Source organism: Pinus tabuliformis, chromosome 2_2, assembly GCF_031772625.1.
Source record: "Pinus tabuliformis cultivar Carrire ecotype Pingquan chromosome 2_2, CPIR1, whole genome shotgun sequence".
In the NCBI taxonomy this organism is placed as follows: domain Eukaryota; kingdom Viridiplantae; phylum Streptophyta; class Pinopsida; order Pinales; family Pinaceae; genus Pinus; species Pinus tabuliformis.
In genome coordinates this window covers 788,135,405-788,155,523 of record NC_142300.1, presented here as the reverse complement: position 1 = coordinate 788,155,523, position 20,119 = coordinate 788,135,405, and positions in this window count along the sequence as shown.

The following is a 20,119-nucleotide window of genomic DNA, read 5'->3' as shown; positions in this document are numbered from 1 at the left end:
GTAAGGTATGACACCATCAATTAACTCGATCTTCAAGTGTGAGGCAAAAAAGAATACAAGCCACATCTTCACAATCAATTTCATAGTATTCACAGAACTTAAGAAAAATAGATGCATGCTCGGTAATCGATGTATCACCCTCACTATCAAACTTAAATTGTGACAAGTCATCAAGTTGTTCCACAAAGATGAAAATTTTACCAGGAGATAGGTTAGAGAAACATTTCGATATTAAGATTTGGGGATAAGCCATTTAAGATAAGGTATTCAAACAAACTCAACATGCACAACTTGTCATCTGACCCTCCTTCTACCGCCATTTGTTGATGGTGTTGGAAATCCGGCAACCAAGGCAGTCTCCTTGATGAAAATTTCCAATCAGACTTCACATCGTTTAGTATGGGAGGCCTTTCGGAAATAAAGCCCAACTTCCATATGTTCTTAAAGATATGCCTTGGCTAAAAAATTTAGCACAAGTGAGTAATACACAGGTCATTTCGGATTAGCAAGTGAGTATGCCTTGTGGAATGTTCAAATATGGAATGGATCAAGGTTCTTCTACTGAAAGGGGAGAGAAAAGTGATCCTTTTAAAGATAAGTAATAGTACTAATCTAGAAAAAGGCACACACACACACACATATATATACGGCCGAATCGTTGGACAACTAGCAAAATAGTTCACATAGAAGCGACGATTGTTAAAACACATACAACACACCTTCAACAAGATAAGTACCAAAGCCACAGAAATAGATCATTTTCCTTAGTACGGGAGAAAACAACATACATCGCAAGCATTCAAAGAATAGTCTTACAATATTTACGACATACGCATGAAAGTGTGATGGCTCAACGAGCTTCGAAATTAAGCAAAAGTTCCAAGATACATCAAGATAGTGAACACCACTAGCTCCAATAGTGGAGCATTAGAGAAACCACTTGTTCCTCCAAAAGAAATATCTTCCTCTCTAATGCTTGGTAGGAGGAGCAAAGGCAAAAAGTCCTTTGCATGAGCTATGAGGGTGTATATATAACAAATAGGTCGACCATTCCCCTTCCTCGTGACTCTTGGACTACCCTCATGGTTGTTTGACTTCTCTATGACTCTTTGACTCCATGACTTTTCACATTCTATGGATGACTCTTGGAATTCCACTTTACATTACATTTCTCCAAAAATGATGTGGCAAATTGTGACTCATGACATGACAGTAATGACATGGACTACATGATGAAATGGAAATGTCAATTCCATGTCAAGTCATTCTTTGTTGTTGCTTTCTTTGCGTCTCTTGAAAGATGGAACATGTTCTTCTTCTTCCTCCTCCATAAGGCTTGAAGGTGGGGAGTCTTCAATGTGATCTTGATTTCTAGCTGTCGTCGTAATCTTGTCTCCCTTTGTCTTTCTTAATTGATCCACTTGTCTTTGTAGATACAAAGGTATCTTCTAGTAGGGTCTCCTTCTTCATCTCCTTCATCATCATCTTGTCATAACATGATAGAATACCTGCAACTGAAATCCACTCATGACAATACACATAAGTCTGATAAAGCCTCTAGTATAACATGCTTCATGATTGAGTTGTAACCAAGTGATATGTTGGGAGAGAGGCTTAGGAATTGCACAGTTGAGCAGCTCAGGAGGTCAAGGGCCAGGACTGAGCCTTGAGACTGCGCAATGCACAATTGAGGTAGGCTAGGGCTAGTCATCTGTTCAGTTGAGGGGCTCAAGGTGTTAGGCTAAGGACTTGAGGCTTGAGGTTGCCCAATGCATATTTTTTTAGGGACAAAGGCCAAAGGATTGCGCAATTGCAAAGATCAAGAGGTCAAGCGCCAAGAATGAGCCTTGAGACTACGCAATGCATGGTTCAGGCAGGCTAGGGCAAGAAAAATGCGGGGTTGAGGGGTCAAGGGGTTAGGCTTAAGGCTTGAGCCTTGAGGATGCCCACTGCGCAATTCTAGAGAGACAATGACCAAGTGATTACGCAATTGCACAATTCAAGGGCTCAAGGCCGAGGCTTGATGCTTGAGATTGTGCAATGCGTGGAGGAGAGTGGCTGAAGGTAGGGATTGTGCATTTCTAGTGCTCAAGGGTCGGGACTGAGCACTGAGATTATGTAGTGCGCAGTTCTGGAAGGTAGGGACTACGCATTGCGCAGTGCCAAGAGGCAAGGTTGAAGCTTAAAGATTGAGACTACACAATGGGTAGTTTAGGAAGGCTAAGTGAGGCCAAGTTGCTCAGGTGGGAACTTTTCCAGATTTGGCTAAGTGTGGGATCAATAAGACCAAACTGAACAATGATAAAAATTAAGTATGATCACATGCTTATAACAGTTGATGACGCAGCATTGATCACTCATAACACATGAAAAACATAATACCCCCAATGCAACGACATTGCGACAACTTTCCCTAAGTGCGACACTAAAGGTACACTTTGTGACGATGGTGATGACACTTGTGTGACAGTGCTTGAAACTTTGAGAATGAGTGATATACATGTCTACATGATAAGAATGACTCATTAGCACCAAGGTTACCCCTTGAAACAAACCAAAACATTTGTGCGATGTGCGATGTGTGACACCTGCCATGCCAAAAGATGACATTTGTGATAGTAAGAGAAAAGTGCAAATGACACTTGTAAATGCAAACGACATAGAAAGCTACACATACTAGAACAAAAAAAAGCGTGAAAATGACACTTATTATAGTGAAAACAAGTAAAAGGGACAGTCGTAACACTTGAAAGAGACACTTATGAAAGCGAAGGTGTGCAAGAGCAACAATTAGGAAAACTCACCAAAATAGAATAACAATCGCAACCAAAATCGAGAGAATGTCGATGAAAGTGCACACTAACTATCGACACAGGTTGAACAACGCATAGACATTGTCTTGATGTACTTGTGCCATGCCTGTTCAAGCTTGAACAAAAGAGCACGTTTATGAACTTGTTGCAGACTAAGCATGTGTGAGCAGTTGCCTTTGACACTTATCGATTGAACATAAAGTGACTATGGAATGAACGATCACAAGATCAACGGTAGGATCCAAATTTTAAGTGTAGACAAAATATTGGAGGGTTTATGTCGCAACAACAACAACTTATTACCTTATGTGACTAGTTTCAACATATATGATTGGCAATTGGTCTATGATGTAGCTACCTTCGTATGTCATATAAATTTTGAAACACCACTGCATTAATCTTACCTGTTTCTCCTATGCTTTCATGATCTTTTCATTATCATCTTTATAAATTTGAAGTCTAACCTTTACAATTCTTACTATCTCAACCAATTCTAGAGGGGTTTCACCCATCTTTATTTCATCTAACTCCTCTCCTCTAATGTGTGATGCCCCTCCCATGCTAATTCTACTAAGCATTTCCTTCCTTTTTCTTCTCTTTTTTTTGTCAGTAAATATTCTTATGTGTTGAAATAGCACACAATTGTTAGTTGAAGAAAATAATTAAATTTCAATATACCTAGTGGTATGGGTTAGATATGCATTGGCCTAGCCTAGGTTGAAATTGAATATCTATTGTTGTTGCATATCAGACTTAAATTCAAATTAGAAAAATCGGTAAAATTAATTCAATAATTTTATTTACAACAAACCTTTCCTTTTCTCTTGAGCGCGTTCAACGCGAGCGTTGAATGTTAACTATGATACCACTCTATAACATACCTAGTCCCCTAATGTTTGATTAAGGATATAAAGCACCGAAATTTCATCTTTGTTATCTCAACGATTAACCCTAATACCACTATATAATGTACCCAACCCCCTTAATCATTTTTAGGGAAACAGAGTTAAGATTTCATGCTTTCTTTTACTCTCCTTGAAACTCCTTTATGATACCACCACTATCCTCTACTCATAAAGAACTTTTCAATATAAATCTCCTCAAAACTAACCTCAAGACACAAAAATATGCCTAGTTGCAGATTTCACCTTCAAAGTACCACGACAACATCTGTACCACTGACACATGGCAAAGACATGACAATACTTGCATGCATGTCTCAACTACTAAGACCACATCGTCTCTTGACAAATCAACCACAACCTCGTCCAAATTTGGGATCTCTGCATGCATCAACCACTTTCCCCTTTGCATCTGGATATGGTAGTTTATTTCCTTGCACTACCATTATGACAGGTTATGAATTCTCGAATCTTTGGATACATCTAGGAAATCTAAAACATCTGGATCTCAGTATAATCCAAGTATCCCTCTTATCTACAAGCCATATCTCTATATATTTAGATTTGACATCAACTTCATGTATACTACCATGTTGACCCCTATTGCCACAAATCTCCACATCACCTCGCCATGCCAACATGTCACGTCAGAACATGGCAACATGCCACATCATCTAACTCCTACCCTTCATGCCACATTATTGTGACATGCCATCATGCCACATCAACTTATGCTACTTGTAGGAATTAGGATTTGCTCACATGGCTTCATGTAACTCCCACATGGATTTTCGCTCTAATGTCCAACATCTAATATCTGATATTTCATTAGGGGTCACACTTAACTTTGTTCTGGATGCCCAGAAATCCCGTTCTATCACACGAGTTCCAATATTCGACATTTGGAATTCAAGACTTTGTTATAAGTTGCACATTCTGGTTTTCTAAATGCGCGGATACATGGATGCATCCTAATCCACCTCCTCCAAGTTCCATCACCTCTGGGCTTTTTCATTTAAGACATCCAACGTCTAGCCCCTTTGAGAGGAAACTCTTGTGTGGACCCTCGAATCCCTAAATACCCAGATATCCCCTTTTTTATTATAATCAACAAAACTTGGTGCCTATCTTTGCCTACAACTCTTGATAGCATGTTGACTTCGCAACTTACATATGACTACGTGGATATGAGGTTGATTGTCACATGTTTTGGATGCCCAAATGCCTAGATATATTTTCTTATTGGCATTTACTTTATACTTGGATCTAGTCCTCATGGGAGTATCATCCATTGTCACCTCTTGGATACTTGGTTATTCTTGGCCTATGCACTTCAACTCCTATTATGGCTTAACTTTCAGTCATGTTCCCTCATGGTCCATGTGACTAGGACTGAGGCTAAGAAGATCTAATCCCCAAGTTTCCAAAATGACCCAAATCCAAGGGACAATCCCCAAATTTCAATTCCTTAGTTGAGCTTCCAAGTTAGGTGCATTAGTAAGTCCAAATGGCATTATAGTAACTATTTTGTTGCATTTAATGAAACCATAGAACTTGCATCCCTTTCGTGATTTTAAGAATCGAATTCATGCTTCCTCTTCTATTTCCTAAAAGAGTCTTCCTATAATGAGACTAGTGGGAAGGGAGCTTCCTTCGCGTGAATGTATCATTTCTAGCAACCATATAAAGATGGGACAATAACATTAGTTGGAGTTGTTGTTGTTCCTAGAGGGTCTTACTTGGTTATGCCCAATGGTGATCCATCTTCAAATGTTTTCACCAAAGATTTCCAATTTTCCTCCTTAGCAATTCATGAAATTTTTGCCTCCTAACATGAGACCTTTGTTAGCATTTATTCTTCTAAGACTAAAATTGAATCTTTATTAAAAAACCATATTTATATACTCTAAAAATTGTATCCCACATTAATTTTCATACTAAGTTAAAAGAAACCCATTTTAATGTTCATAAATCTATCTTTAATTACTTAATGTTATTATTATATTATTTTTTAATTTCATATTCATATATATATATAAGATTAGGTTGAGCCTAGGCTGAGGCTAACCCATTTATTGGATGAAAGAAGACTCGTCGACCCACAATGAGATGCTTATCACTAAAATTACGCGAGACTCGATTAAATTTAAACGTCCTTTGAATACCTTCAAAATAACTTCCATCCTCAATCTCTCCTCATAAAATTAAATAATATATATATATATATAATAATTTATTTATAAATATATAAAAAAAAAATTAATAAATATAATAATATTTACACCATATCAATACACCCATTTTTAATTTCAAATTTCAACTTTCATTCAACCTAACTCAATCCAACCCGCTCTTTCCTCGAAATTCTGAAATGAATAAAATAAAATATATAATCTATTTGAGCAAAAATCTTGTATCATCGGTGATGACAAAGTTCATCCTATGTCATATAATGCTTTGTTCAAATAATATTATATCATGGTTATATCAACAACTCAACTATTTAAACTATCCCCAACTAAATTACATATATAATGTGTGAGCATGAACATAGTTTGTGTAATAAAATCAACCTTGTTAACTTTTCTTATGAAAGGGTAATGGGATTGGTTGATGGATGTAGAAACTGTGTTTTTTAATCCAAAAATGATTAAAATTTAATTAACTAAATTTTGGAATAAAGTTTAATTACCTTATTTAGTTAGAAGGTTGACTATGGTATGTTTATTTTTTGAATGGTTTGAACTTTCACATAATTTCATTCACATGGAGTAACTTTTTATATAAATAAATTAGTTCATAAATATTATTATATAATTTTACATGTTCTTTTTGAGCAACTTTTCTTATAAATAAATTAGTTTATGAATATTATTATATAATTTTACATGTTTGAATATAGATAATGTTTATCACCATATTTATTTATTTATTGCATTAATATTTAACTATATATTTGAGGATTATCTAAAAAATATTATAATAATATTAGTTTTAATATAATTAATTTTAATTTTAGTATAATTAGTTTTTATTAATATATATTCTTTTTTTAATAATATATTTATATAAAAAATTTAATTTTTAAAAAAGTAATAACCGAAAAATTTAAGTATGGAAGTTTATTTTTACATTGTTTTATTATTTTTTAACATGTAAATCACAAAATGTTTGATGATATTTTTAAAAAGTTTTTATATATATTTTTATAAAATTACATAATTTTTATTTTGAAATTTTGGCTTTTCAAAATTACATATTTTTATTTGGATGAATTATATTTAATTAGAGCATTTCTTAGAGTTAAATGGATCTATGTTGGTTGTGAACAACACACTACTGAAATGTTTTAACTACAATAAGTTTTTAATTTTCACTTATTTTGTATAATGTATAGAATTATTTTTGTTACTAATATTTTTAAAATGAGTTCTCTCTAAATTTTTTGTTATTAATACTTTTTAATATGTTACATGCCAACTCCATATTAAACATCTAAAAAATTACAAATTTCTAATTATGTCATTTATAATTGATAGTAAAATGTTTTTTATTATTGTTTTCAATGTTATGAATATAAAATGAATTACATGTTATGTAATATCAATATTTTTATTTGTATACACCATTTGTCAACATCATATTAAGTAGTGAATGAATTACTATCTTTCTCGCAAAAAAAGTATTTTTTTTTACTTTCCATTACTATATCTTTATATAAAGTTTGATATAAACTTAAGGTGGAAATTAAAGTATATAATATATGATTGACATTATTTTTTGTTATTGGTATTTTTAAATTTGTTAATGCAACTATTATTTTATTATTTTTAAATACAATGTTACATGACAATATCTCGAGTATTGTAAAGTATCTCTCAACACACACAAAAAACATAAATTATATAATTATATATATTCAATATCTCGAGTATTGTAAAGTATCTCTCAACACACACAAAAAACATACATTATATATATATATATAATGTAATACCTAAAATTTCCTCAAATTATAAATAAAACGATAATCTTTTTAATATTGACTTTTTTATTTTATTTCTTAAACCACATTTTAAAATTCTTTTGAGAAGGTGATCTAACTGTTCTAGGTCACTCAGATGCTTATGAGTTTGAAACCATAATTCATGTAAATTAAAATTGACCTATGGTTTACTTTATTGTTTTGAGTAGTTTTGTTATAGGGGTAAAATGAACCTTTAGTTCACCTTATTGGTTTTGAGTAGATTTGTTATACTTTTTAGCAAGGTAATGTATAGAGTGTTTGATGTAAACTAAATTATGGATAATTTATAATATCAACAAAATTATTTAAGATCTTCTTGAGAAATCATATAGAAATCTTAGAGTCGACGTGTTTCGAATCTTTATCGAGGTTCATCATCACGACAAGGTTGGAGAGCAAGATCAACAAATCTCCAACCTTGTCCTCATGACAAACCTCGATAGAGGTTCGAAACATGTCAACGCTAACATTTCTATGTGATTTCTCCTAAAGATCTTGGCTTAAATCATGAATCACAGAAGCATCCAATCTAAAAAAAAAAAAAAATTATTATAAAAATGTTTTACAATTTAAGATGAATGAAATATTTGTGAATATATATGTGTATATATGGGGCCCACGTGAGGTATCTGAGTGGGTGACAACCTTTGGGTGAGGAAGTTGGTCCCTAGGTCTCGGGTTGAAATCCTCCCCGGGTGAAAAATGTAATCAAAGTGATAAAAAAAATGAACAGATGTAATAAAAAAGTGAACAATGAAAGAATAAAAAATAAAAATTATGTGTATATGCAGGGTTATGGATAATTCATAATAACAAAAAATTAATATATTCATAATAAAAGTGAAGTGTTCTATAATTTACGATGGATGGAATATTTGAGAATATATGTGTATGTGTGTGGGCGTACATTAATAAATTAAATTGAAAAAAATAGTGTGTTTAATATTAAAAAATATTGTGTTGAATATATATATATATATATATATATATATATATATATATATATATATATATATATATAAGAACTTATTATTTCATGGTTTTATATTTATCAAAGTCTAAATTTAGGGGTGGCAAGAGGGGGGAGTGCTTTATGGCCCTGAGGAAGTTAAAATTGCAAAGTATTTATGAGGCTTAGGATGCATGACAAACAACTAAGCTTAAGCTTAAGCTTTCTATTAGTGAATTCAGTTAGCCAAAGAAAATTAAGTAGTTTCTCTCATTGTTTTGGGAGACTTTCTCCTTCTTATTCCACATTTGGTGAAGGGCTCCTCTTTGAGGGACAAAACATTAAAAAGTCTTATGAAAAGAATTAGGAAAGAAGTGAAAGGGTTTTCTTCAATAATATATTTCCACGTTCTATATGATCTTAATAAAGATGTGAATGTATATGCTAATGAAGGGTGTAAATTAAGATTAGGAGATTTAAAATCAATGGTCGAATCATGTCCTCTCCTATTCCTTAGATTTAAATGGATTGACATTCCAAAATTATGAAGGACTGCATTATCAATGAGTAATAATATGGCATGTAATTTTTGTTTTTTTGTGGGTCATTTTTGTAAGGTATGTACCTACAAAACCTGTTTTTGTCATCTAGTTTAGAGTCCCTCTCGAAAATTTTGCAGTTTTGCTAGATAAGAGGGCTCAATGATTTTTCTTGAAAATATAACTATGCACTACCTAATGTATTAGCTGCATTCCAGGTATATGCTTGCATATAAATACAAATTTCTCATTATAGTTTAAAAAAAAATCTAAACTTAAATAATTGATAAAACAATATCTTATCTTAATTATTAAACCACAATCTAATCAATTATCTATATCCCTTCTTACTTTTAAACACTAAGAAATTTACATTTATTTTGTTTATCTCTCTCGACAAGTTATATGAATACAAGGTTAAGATGGATAAATGCTAGTTAATAACAATTCATTTATCTTTAAAAAATTGTTTATTAATGTGTAAACCTCTTAACAATAGTACAAGTAAGAAAGTAAAAATAATTATGTTAATGTGGATTGAAACACCATAGCATAGTAAAAGTGAGAGCGTTAAGATAATTATGTTAAAATGTGGGGCGGAGTATTCACTTGTTACATAGATCATAGACCAGGTTAGAAAGGGACTACAAGGCATGATATCCAAACCACTAACAATGCTACTGTCAAGGATTTGGAGACTAAAATCTCAAAGGCAACTTTTAAATTAACAAAGATCTTAATGCATGTAATGTCTCACAATTCAATGGAACAAAATCTTGTCATAGTGATATCCTTTTATGGTAATTGTGTATAGCTTAAGATTAGAAATATCACCTAGACAATAACCATAATGCAAAAAGGTAGGTGTAGGAGGGGATCTTATAAACCTTGGAGGAACAAAAACACTAACTCATGCTTGGGATCTCAACATTGCATTTGATAATCCAGCGGAAGCTTACACATCAATACAAGAGATAAAGTTAGACATTAAAGCTAATATTCACCCTTTGATCAACACAGGGGACTCAAAGCTCATTATTGGCAAAATGGTTTCAATGGTTGTTGTTGATGATCATACTCTAGATTCAATACTAAATCATGTTAAAAAAATAGATGCTTAACTTTTCTAATATTAGTTTTTTCTAGAGCATTTTGCTAATAAAATCACCCTCTTAAAAGAGGGGGTAATTAACATGATTAAATACTTAGGGAATTTGGCTTCTTAGGAATCTCATCTTATTCGAAGGAAAGGAGACCCTCTATCTCAAATATATTGTTCAATGTCTCAACATCATAAATGCTTGTCCACATGTTGAGGAAAAAGGTTCCACACATGAACTCAAAGAGATAATTAATAAGAATATCCCTTAGGCATACCTTCATGGAGGCTTGCAAGCAAATTCTCCCAAAGGAGGCGAAAGAGGAATCTTACATCTCTCCTCCATACATTGTACATGCCTCAATGTGGGTATTGAGAAGAAATATAACAAATTTTGTGAACAAATGACACTTTAGTTACTTTTTTAGCTAGCTCCTAGAACATGTGATCCAATAAATATAATTTTTTGGTGAATCTCTCTTGGCCATCAGGTGGCTTAGAAAGAAAGTTCAAATAAAAAAGTATGAGGGAAGTTTGAGTTCCATAGGTGCAAGATAGGGGTGGTTGATAATCCATTTCTTGTTGAGAGGGAGTGCTGAAAAATGCAACAAGAAAGTCTCAATTTGATTTTGCCTTGGTGTTGAGAAAATTTGAATTTCCACATTAGAAGACAACTTGGAGGCAGTTAACTTGTGTGGCATGGCTCTTGTCACTCAATTAGCTCAATAAATTCGAGTTAGAGGGCTTGGAGTTCAGTTAAGCATGTGTGATTTCTAATTTGTAGCAATCAAAATCAATTATTTCAAGTTGTTTTCAGTTAAACTAGTTCTAATTGTTGATTGAACTAGTGGAAGGTCAGTTATGCTATGGGACAATAGTCTAACTCAGTGATTATCCAATTAACTGGTCAATCAACCTAAAATAGCTAGTGCATACAGAGAATTCAAGTTTCCCAGTTGTGGTGGATATTCCAAGGCACTGTAACATCAGTTGTAGACCAGTCTTGAGTGTACAGGTGTTGCATACAACCATACGAAAAACCTTGGGAATTACATAATCAATTGGAGAAAATTCCTAAATAATAGGGGCCTAATTTCTTAGGAATTGCACAAGGAAATAGGGGCTCAAGAAGATGCATAAACTGACCAAGTTTGGGTCAGAGCTTCTCATTGAGCAGAGAGATAAATTATTCACTTGCAGGTTGAGCTCAGATTGAGCTAGAAATTGTAATACAGTCTTTATTCATATGATTAATGCAAGCAGGCTTAAGGGGTTTTTAGCAGTTTCTTTCCCCTAGAAAAATATTGTGCATGTGTGTGATTTCTTATTGCATGTCTGAGATTGTTATTCTAGATTGTGAATTGAATTCCACAAAGCAATAGAGTAGAATCATGTCTCTTGATTTTAGATTAAACTTCTTGAGCAGTTGCAATTCTACACCATATTTCTACAATTCGCACAATAACTCATGCATTCACTAGCACTCAAGAGGATTTTGTTGAAAATAGCAACAAGAAATGATAAAAATAGAATCCAGAATATTCCAATTTTAATTTGTCCTTGAATTAAAATTGAGAATTAAAATTTGAATTTAGTCTCACCAGCTGCCTGAAAAATAATTAATTAATTCATCTTGAGTTAATTAGTTGGAGAAATTCAAGTTAGAATTCATTTTGAAGTCATGCAACAGTTATCCCTTAAATTAAGGAGATTATCCCTTAATTAAGGAGATAAGGTTGTGTTGTATTTGAGTTGTAATTAGTTAGCTTAGTTTACTGAGTTAAGTCCAGTTAGATTAGCTCCAAACTATTTGAGGAACTAATTGTGAGTTCAGTCAGTTAATGCATGCATGCATCCAACTAGTGTACTCCACATAACTAAAGATTCTCTCATCATTAACTCATGCATGTCTATTTTTAGAAAGACCCAGTTGAGATTAAAGATAGGGACATTGTACTATCAGTTGCATGAGTTTTCCTATAAAGGAAACGATTAGGCCCCTATATTACTAGTGTAACCCCTTATTTTTATTAGTACGACCCACTTATTATATTGATGTACCCATGCATTGCCCATATTGTTACTATTGTTCCCCATAGAAGCCCACTATTGTTATTATTGTGCCCTTACATTATTATTGTTATGTCGGCTCTGACTATGTTATGACCCCTTAGACTCCTATATATAGAAAGGAGGTATTTTCATTTGTATCATCGAAGAATTGTTCATTTGTGTAATGTAAAGGAGGTTGCCCCCTCGAAGAGGCTGAATTTTAAGGTGTTGATCTCTCTTTTCTATCTTTTTGTTGAGCTGGTTTCATAACATTTGGTATCAGAGCTTTGGATTCTAGGGTTTCGCTGCTCCAAACAGGTCATCGTGGCATTTTCTCTATAACTTTTCTGCGACGTTTCAGAAGCTAAAAAAAAAAACCATTTGATAAGACATCGCGCGGAAGCTCGGGTCCGAATTTCAGAGCTTTTCGCGCTATATTTGCGGAGATATGATCTGAGGAAGTTGGTCTTTTTGTAGACTCCTGAATTACATTCCAAACAGGTGGCCTGGGGAAAATCGTCATAACTTTCTCTCTGAGCATCGGATTGAAATTTTGTAAGAAGGTATAGAAATAGGACGGACTATAGTTTCTTGTATATATTTTTCAGAGCCAAAGGTTGAAACAGTGACACGTGGCACTTCATACAAGTTCGCTCTTCTGGAAAGGTTTATAATAAGGTCATCTTGGGAGATTGTGCATAAATCTTTCTTGGAGAATCCAATTTGGATCAGACTGGTGGCGTTGGAAAGAGGACACAGAGGTCTACGACAGGTTGAAATTTCAGAACTTAAAGATCTGAAAGTACATAGTTACAGTTGTTTCAATATCGAGCTCCTAAAATCAAGAAAAAGCAAGATGAGGAAGTTTGATGGCAAGGATCCGGTAAATTGGATACTTCAGATGGAGCAATATTTTGATCTACATGGTGTACCACCGTTACAAAAGGTATGTATTGCATCTTCATATTTAGAATCGGATCAATTTTTATGGTATGAAGGGCTTTGTTCTCGTAAACAACTTGTTATGTGGTCAGTTTTCACGGAGGAAATGATAGCACATTATGAGGATACAAAGAGCAACACCTTCTTTAGAGTAACACCACAACAATTGGAAAGAGTAAAAGGGCTTTGTGACATAGTGGAATGAAAAATTATGGAAACCAGGAAGCATACCCCTCACAACTATAAAGATGGGAGTGTTGTTTCTCCTAGCCTTCCACAACCTACAAGGGTTACACCACAACAATTGGAAGAAAAAAGAGAAAAAGGCCTTTGTTACAATTGTGATAGCAAATGCATTAAAGGTCATAAGTGTGCTGAGAAGAAATTATTTTACATAGAATATGAAGAGGAGGAAGAAAAGGATCAAGAAACATCAAAAGAAGAAGATATATGCCAGGACCCCACCCCAGAGAAAGAAGAAATGAATCAGACCATATCTTGTAAAGCATTGGCAAGAATTACCACTCCTCAAACTCTCAAGATAGAAGGACATATCAAGAAGAAAAAGGTACAAGAAGTGAAAGATCACATCGAGAAAGAAGAAATGAATCCAACCATATCTTGTAATTCATTGGTCGAAATTACCACTCCTCAAACTATTAAGATAGAAGGACATATCAAGAAGAAAAATGTTCAAGAAGTGAAACATCACATCGAGCATCAAGAAATGAATCTGACCATATCTTGTAAAGGATTGGAAGAAATTACCACTCCTCAAACTCTAGAGATATAAGGACATATCAAGAAGAGAAAGGTTCAAGCGGTGAAAGATCACATCAAGCATCAACAATAAGTTCTCCAACTTTTAAAGGATAACGCCACTTCGGTGCAAAATCAAATGAAAAAACAGGTAGATCAACATTGTAGTGAAAAATGTTTTGATGTAGGTGATTGGGTATTTTTACTGCTACATCTCAAGCAAGCTATTTATAAGAAGGAAATGTTGGCAATACTACATGCACTTAAAAAATGGCAACCTTACCGAATGGGAAGACTCTTCAAGGATGAGGATGTGGAAGCATTGTTTTGTGATATTTCTATTATCCAACCAGATTGGATAAGCGAAGCAAAGGATGAATGGAAGAAGGACGAAGAAGTATGGCCACTTATTCAAAAGTTGCGAAAGATCCCAATTCAAACAATATTGCCAGAAATTGAAGAGGAAGGAAAAATCATATTGGAACCTGGCGCAGTCACAGAAACAAGAACCCGACAGCTACGAAATCAATCAACTTCAGAGTATCTCATAAAGTGGAAGAACTTACCTGCTGAAGATTCCACATGGGAGGACAAGAATTTTATACAGAAGCATCAAGAACTACTCAAGCATTGAAGACAACGCTTTTTGAAGGAGAGGGGCATGTTAGGCCCCTATACTACTAGTGTAACCCATTATTTTTATTAGTACAACCCACTTATTATGTTGATGTACCCATGTAGTGCCCATATTGTTACTATTGTGCCCCATAGAAGCCCACTATTGTTATTATTGTGCCCTTACATTATTATTGTTATGTCGGCTCTGATTATGTTATGACCCCTTAGACTCCTATATATAGAAAGGAGGTCTTTTCATTTGTATCATCGAAGAATTGTTCATTTGTGTAATGTAAAGGAGGTTTCCCCCTCGAAGAGGCTGAATTTTAAGGTGTTGATCTCTCTTTTCAATGTTTTGTGAAGCTGGTTTCATAACAGAAACTCATCCATGCAGAAGGAAGAAGGTTCCTTGACGATTGCACAGTCTTACAGGGTGTGAGATCAGTGTGTTGGTAACAATAGGATCACCTAGGAGAAACAACACAAGGAAATAGGAAGCTTGGAGCGGTGAGGAGAAGGTTTGTGAGAAACCTTTTTTTCCTGTGAGCATCCAACAGGATTGTACTGAGAGCTGGTTAACTGTGAGAGCTAAAGCTTTGTGTAATATTGATGTATTTCCACCTTGTATGATAATACAGATAGTGGGGTTTTTAGCTGAGGCTTTCCCCTGAGTATTCTTTTGTGTTTCATGTGCATTGATTCTTCTTCTGGTTATATGTGTTCAACTTGATCTTGCTCAAATTTATTAAGCTTCCGAAAGTTTGATTGTAGAAGTAGATTAAAGTATTTTGCTTTACTTCAATTGCATTATCAGGTTAATCTACTGTCAGAATTTCCATAGATTTTCAGTGCGATGGAGAAACAAATTAACCATATAGAATTCACAAGAAAGACCATGAGCTGACTATTTTGAAATGCATCTAATATACATGATTCCTTCGACCAAAGGTAGTTTTTGAAATGATCAACTTCATAGTTCCATGCTTCTATGAGAGATGCACACTCCAAACCCAAGTTAAGTGCAAGAGCCTTGCATGGAGAAGAATCAACTAAAGTAGAATCTTGAATTTGATCAAAAACCAAATCTTGAAAGTTCAAAAGACTATATCCTAAATACCACACATCTTTCAAGAAGGAATTTATATCTAGTGAAATCATGCGAAAAAAAAAAGAATTTTGAGAGAAAAACCATATATGACTTAGCTCAGGGATCTTACAAGAGTCGCGAGATCCTGACATAACCATCAACGGAAGTTGAAGTGCCTCGACTTCCTGAAAAGTCCCAAAACTTTCAAGGATTGTAAAATCACATTCTGAAGATTGAATTAGATCATGCATGGTGTGAGGATAGTTGCTTCCATTGATTTCAATGAGACCACTACTAACCATATGGAAACTATATTTGTCACTAATTTGATTAAATTTTACAATTTCAACAACCAGATTACTCAAGTCGAAATATTCTTCTGATCGCAAATCTAGAGATGTATGCATCAGATAAATTTCATGAGCAAGTTGATTTGAAGAGTTGTCTTCATGCAAAACAAGAGAAGACGAGGGATGGAAAGAAACCTCAATGATTTGATTGTTTCCTTTTTCATCATAGATAACCTCACTACCTTGTGTTAATTGAGAATTCAACTCATCGGATGAAGAACTTAATAACATGGAGTATCTTCATTGCAAGTAGATGCATCATAATCAAAAGAGAACAAGCGATAGTGAGATGAATATGAAGTTTTGATAAGAACATCTTATTTGGACAAATCAAATTCTATATCTAAATCCTTCAAATTAAAATTTTCATGAGAAACTGAAATATCAGCTGATGCACCTCAGCATTCATCATCACATACATCAAAAAACTCATTATCATCAAAATTATTGCTACCTAAGACTATATATTGATTAAGCAAATCAACTTCATTCGATAGACTACCGAGATTAATCAATTGAAAATCATCGAAAAATGGAAGAGCATCATCTTGACATGGGGAAATTTAAAAGAGGGAAGAGAGATCAAAAGTCTCCTCACTTTTATGCTTCTCTATCTGTGTAACATGACTGCCTTGTATCTAATCGCATTTTGAACCAACAACTTGAAAATCAAGAGAATGTGAAGAACTAGTTGGTGGAGTAGATTGATCAAGCGGATCATGGTACAAAGAGTCATGGCATGTAGATGATAGAGGATAACATATGTCCTTTGAAGAAGTAACCATTTCAGTAAAACCAAATTCAATATTGAGGTTAATAGTGCTAATGTCATCTCGAGGAATCAAACGATAGCCTTCACCATAGGCTCCATGAACTATTCCAAGGTTTCCTCCATTGAATCTGGATCATTAGAAGTGGATAAAGGTTGAAGAGACAGATCAGTAAACTGATTTTCAGATTTCCCAAGTTTAGGATTGACTCATGGAGGCATCACAATTGGTACTAGAAAAAGAGGAGGACAAGGAACAAAAGAAATAATATGTTCCTCCTCTGAAATTAGATATGTCTCATGATTTACAAGAGTCGGGGAAGCAAAAGCATGAGGAGGTTCATATTCACCGTGCAAATAGATATGAACCAAATGCTCAAACTTTTGTTTCAAACATTCCCAATTCGTTTCTTCTTCGAGAAATTCACAGCAAAGTTGAAGGAATCAATCAGGGAAATCCTCAACTGATTCATTAGGCTTCATTCTTAGTTGATTAATTATTTTAAGAACATCTTGGTAATCATACCTATCAAATGTTGAATGAACCTTTTTGATGAGGTGTTCAAAATAATGAATGGAAGCAGGTGGTAAGGTATGACACCATCAATTAACTCGATCTTCAAGTGTGAGGCAAAAAAAGAATACAAGCCACATCTTCACAGTCAATTTCATAGTATTCACAGAACTTAAGAAAAATAGATGCATGCTCGGTAATGGATGTATCACCCTCACTATCAAACTTAAATTGCGACAAGTCATCAAGTTGTTCCACAAAGATGAAAAGTTTACCAGGAGATAGGTTAGAGAAACATTTCGATATTAAGATTTGGGGATGAGCCATTTAAGATAAGATATTCAAACAAACTCAACATGCACAACTTGTCATCTGACCCTCCTTCTACCGCCATTTGTTGATGGTGTTGGAAATCTGACAACCAAGGTAGTCTCCCCGATGAAAATTTCCAATCAGACTTCACATCATTTAGTATGGGAGGCCTTTCGGAAATAAAGCCTGACTTCCATATGTTCTTAAAGATATGCCTTGGCTAAAAATTTTAGAACAAGTGAGTAATACACAGGTCATTTCGGATTAGCAAGTGAGTATGCCTTGTGGAATGTTCAACTATGGAATGTATCAAGGTTCTTCTACTGGAAGAGAAAAGTGATCCTTTTAAATACAAGTAATAGTGCTAATCTAGAAAAGGCACACACACACACATATGCGGCCGAATCGTTGGAAAACTAGCAAACTAGTTCACATAGAAGCAACGATTGTTAAAACACATACAACACACCTTCAACAAGATAAGTACCAAAGCCACATAAATATTTCATTTTCCTTAGTACAGGAGAGAACAACATACATCGCAAGCATTCAAAGAACAATCTTACAATATTTACGACATACGCATGAAAGTGTGATGGTTCAACGAGCTTCGAAATTAAGCAAAAGTTCCAAGATACATCAAGATAGTGAAGACCACTAGCTCCAATAGTGGAGCGTTATAGAAACCACTTGTTCCTCCAGAAGAAATATCTTCCTCTCTAATGCTTGGTAGGAGGAGCAAAGGCAAAAAGTCCTTTGCATGAGCTATGAGGGTGTATATATAACAAATGGGTCGACCATTCCCCTTCCTTGTGACTCTTGGACTACCCACATGGTTGTTTGACTTCTCTATGACTCTTTGACTCCTTCATGACTTTTCACATTCTATGGATGACTCTTGGAATTCCACTTTACATTACATTTCTCCACAAATGATGTGGCAAATTGTGACTCATGACATGACAGTAATGACATGGACTACATGATGACATGGAAATGTTAATTCCATGTCAAGTCATTCTTTGTTGTTGCTTTCTTTGCATCTCCTGAAAGATGGAACATGTTCTTCTTCTTCCTCCTCCATAAGGCTTGAAGGCGGGGATTCTTCAATGTGATCTTGATTTCTAGCTACTGTCGTAATCTTGTCTCCCTTTGTCTTTCTTAATTGATCCACTTGTCTTTGTAGATACAAAGGTATCTTCTAGTAGGGTCTCCTTCTTCATCTCCTTCATCATCATCTTATCATAACATGATAGAATACCTGCAACTGAAATCCACTCATGAAAATACACATAAGTCTGATAAAGCCTCTAGTATAACATGCTTCATGACAACCACTGATTGAGTTGTAACCAAGTTATATGTTGGGAGAGAGGCTTAGGAATTGCGCAGTTGAGCAGCTCAGGAGGTCAAGGGCCAGGATTGAGCCTTGAGATTGCGCAATGCACAATTGAGGTAGGCTAGGGCTAGTCATCTGTTCAGTTGAGGGGCTCAAGGTGTTAGGCTAAGGACTTGAGGCTTGAGGTTGCCCAATGCATATTTTTTTAGGGACAAAGGCCAAAGGATTGCGCAATTGCAAAGATCAAGAGGTCAAGGGCCAAGAATGAGCCTTGAGACTACGCAATGCACGGTTCAAGCAGGCTAGGGCAAGATAAATGCGTAGTTGAGGGGTCAAGGGGTTAGGCTTAAGGCTTGAGCCTTGAGGTTGCCCACTACGCAATTATGGAGAGACAATGACCAAGTGATTACGCAATTGCACAATTCAAGGGCTCAAGGTCGGGGCTTGATGCTTGAGATTGTGTAGTGTGTGGAGGAGACTGGCTGAAGGTAGGGATTGTGCATTTCTAGTGCTCAAGGGTCGGGACTGAGCACTGAGATTATGTAGTGCGCAGTTCTAGAAGGCAGGGACTACGCATTGCGTAGTGCCAAGAGGCATGGTTGAAGCTTGAGGATTGAAACTACACAATGGGCAGTTTAGGAAGGCTGAGTGAGGCCAAGTTGCTCAGGTGGGAACTTTTCCAGATTTGGCTAAGAGTGGGATCAATAAGACCAAACTGAACAATGATAAAAACTAAGTATGATCACATGCTTATAACATTTGATGACGCAACATTGATCACTCATAACACATGAAAAACATAATACCCCCAATGCAATGACATTGTGACAACTTTCCCTAAGTGCGACACTAACACTTTGCAACGATGGTGATGACACTTGTGTGACAGTGCTTGAAACTTTGAGAATGAGTGATATACATGTCTACATGATAAGAATGACTCATTAGCACTAAGGTTACCCCTTGAAACAAACCAAAACATTTGTGCGATGTGCAACACCTGCCATGCCAAAATATGACATTTGTGATAGTAAGAGAAAAGCGCAAA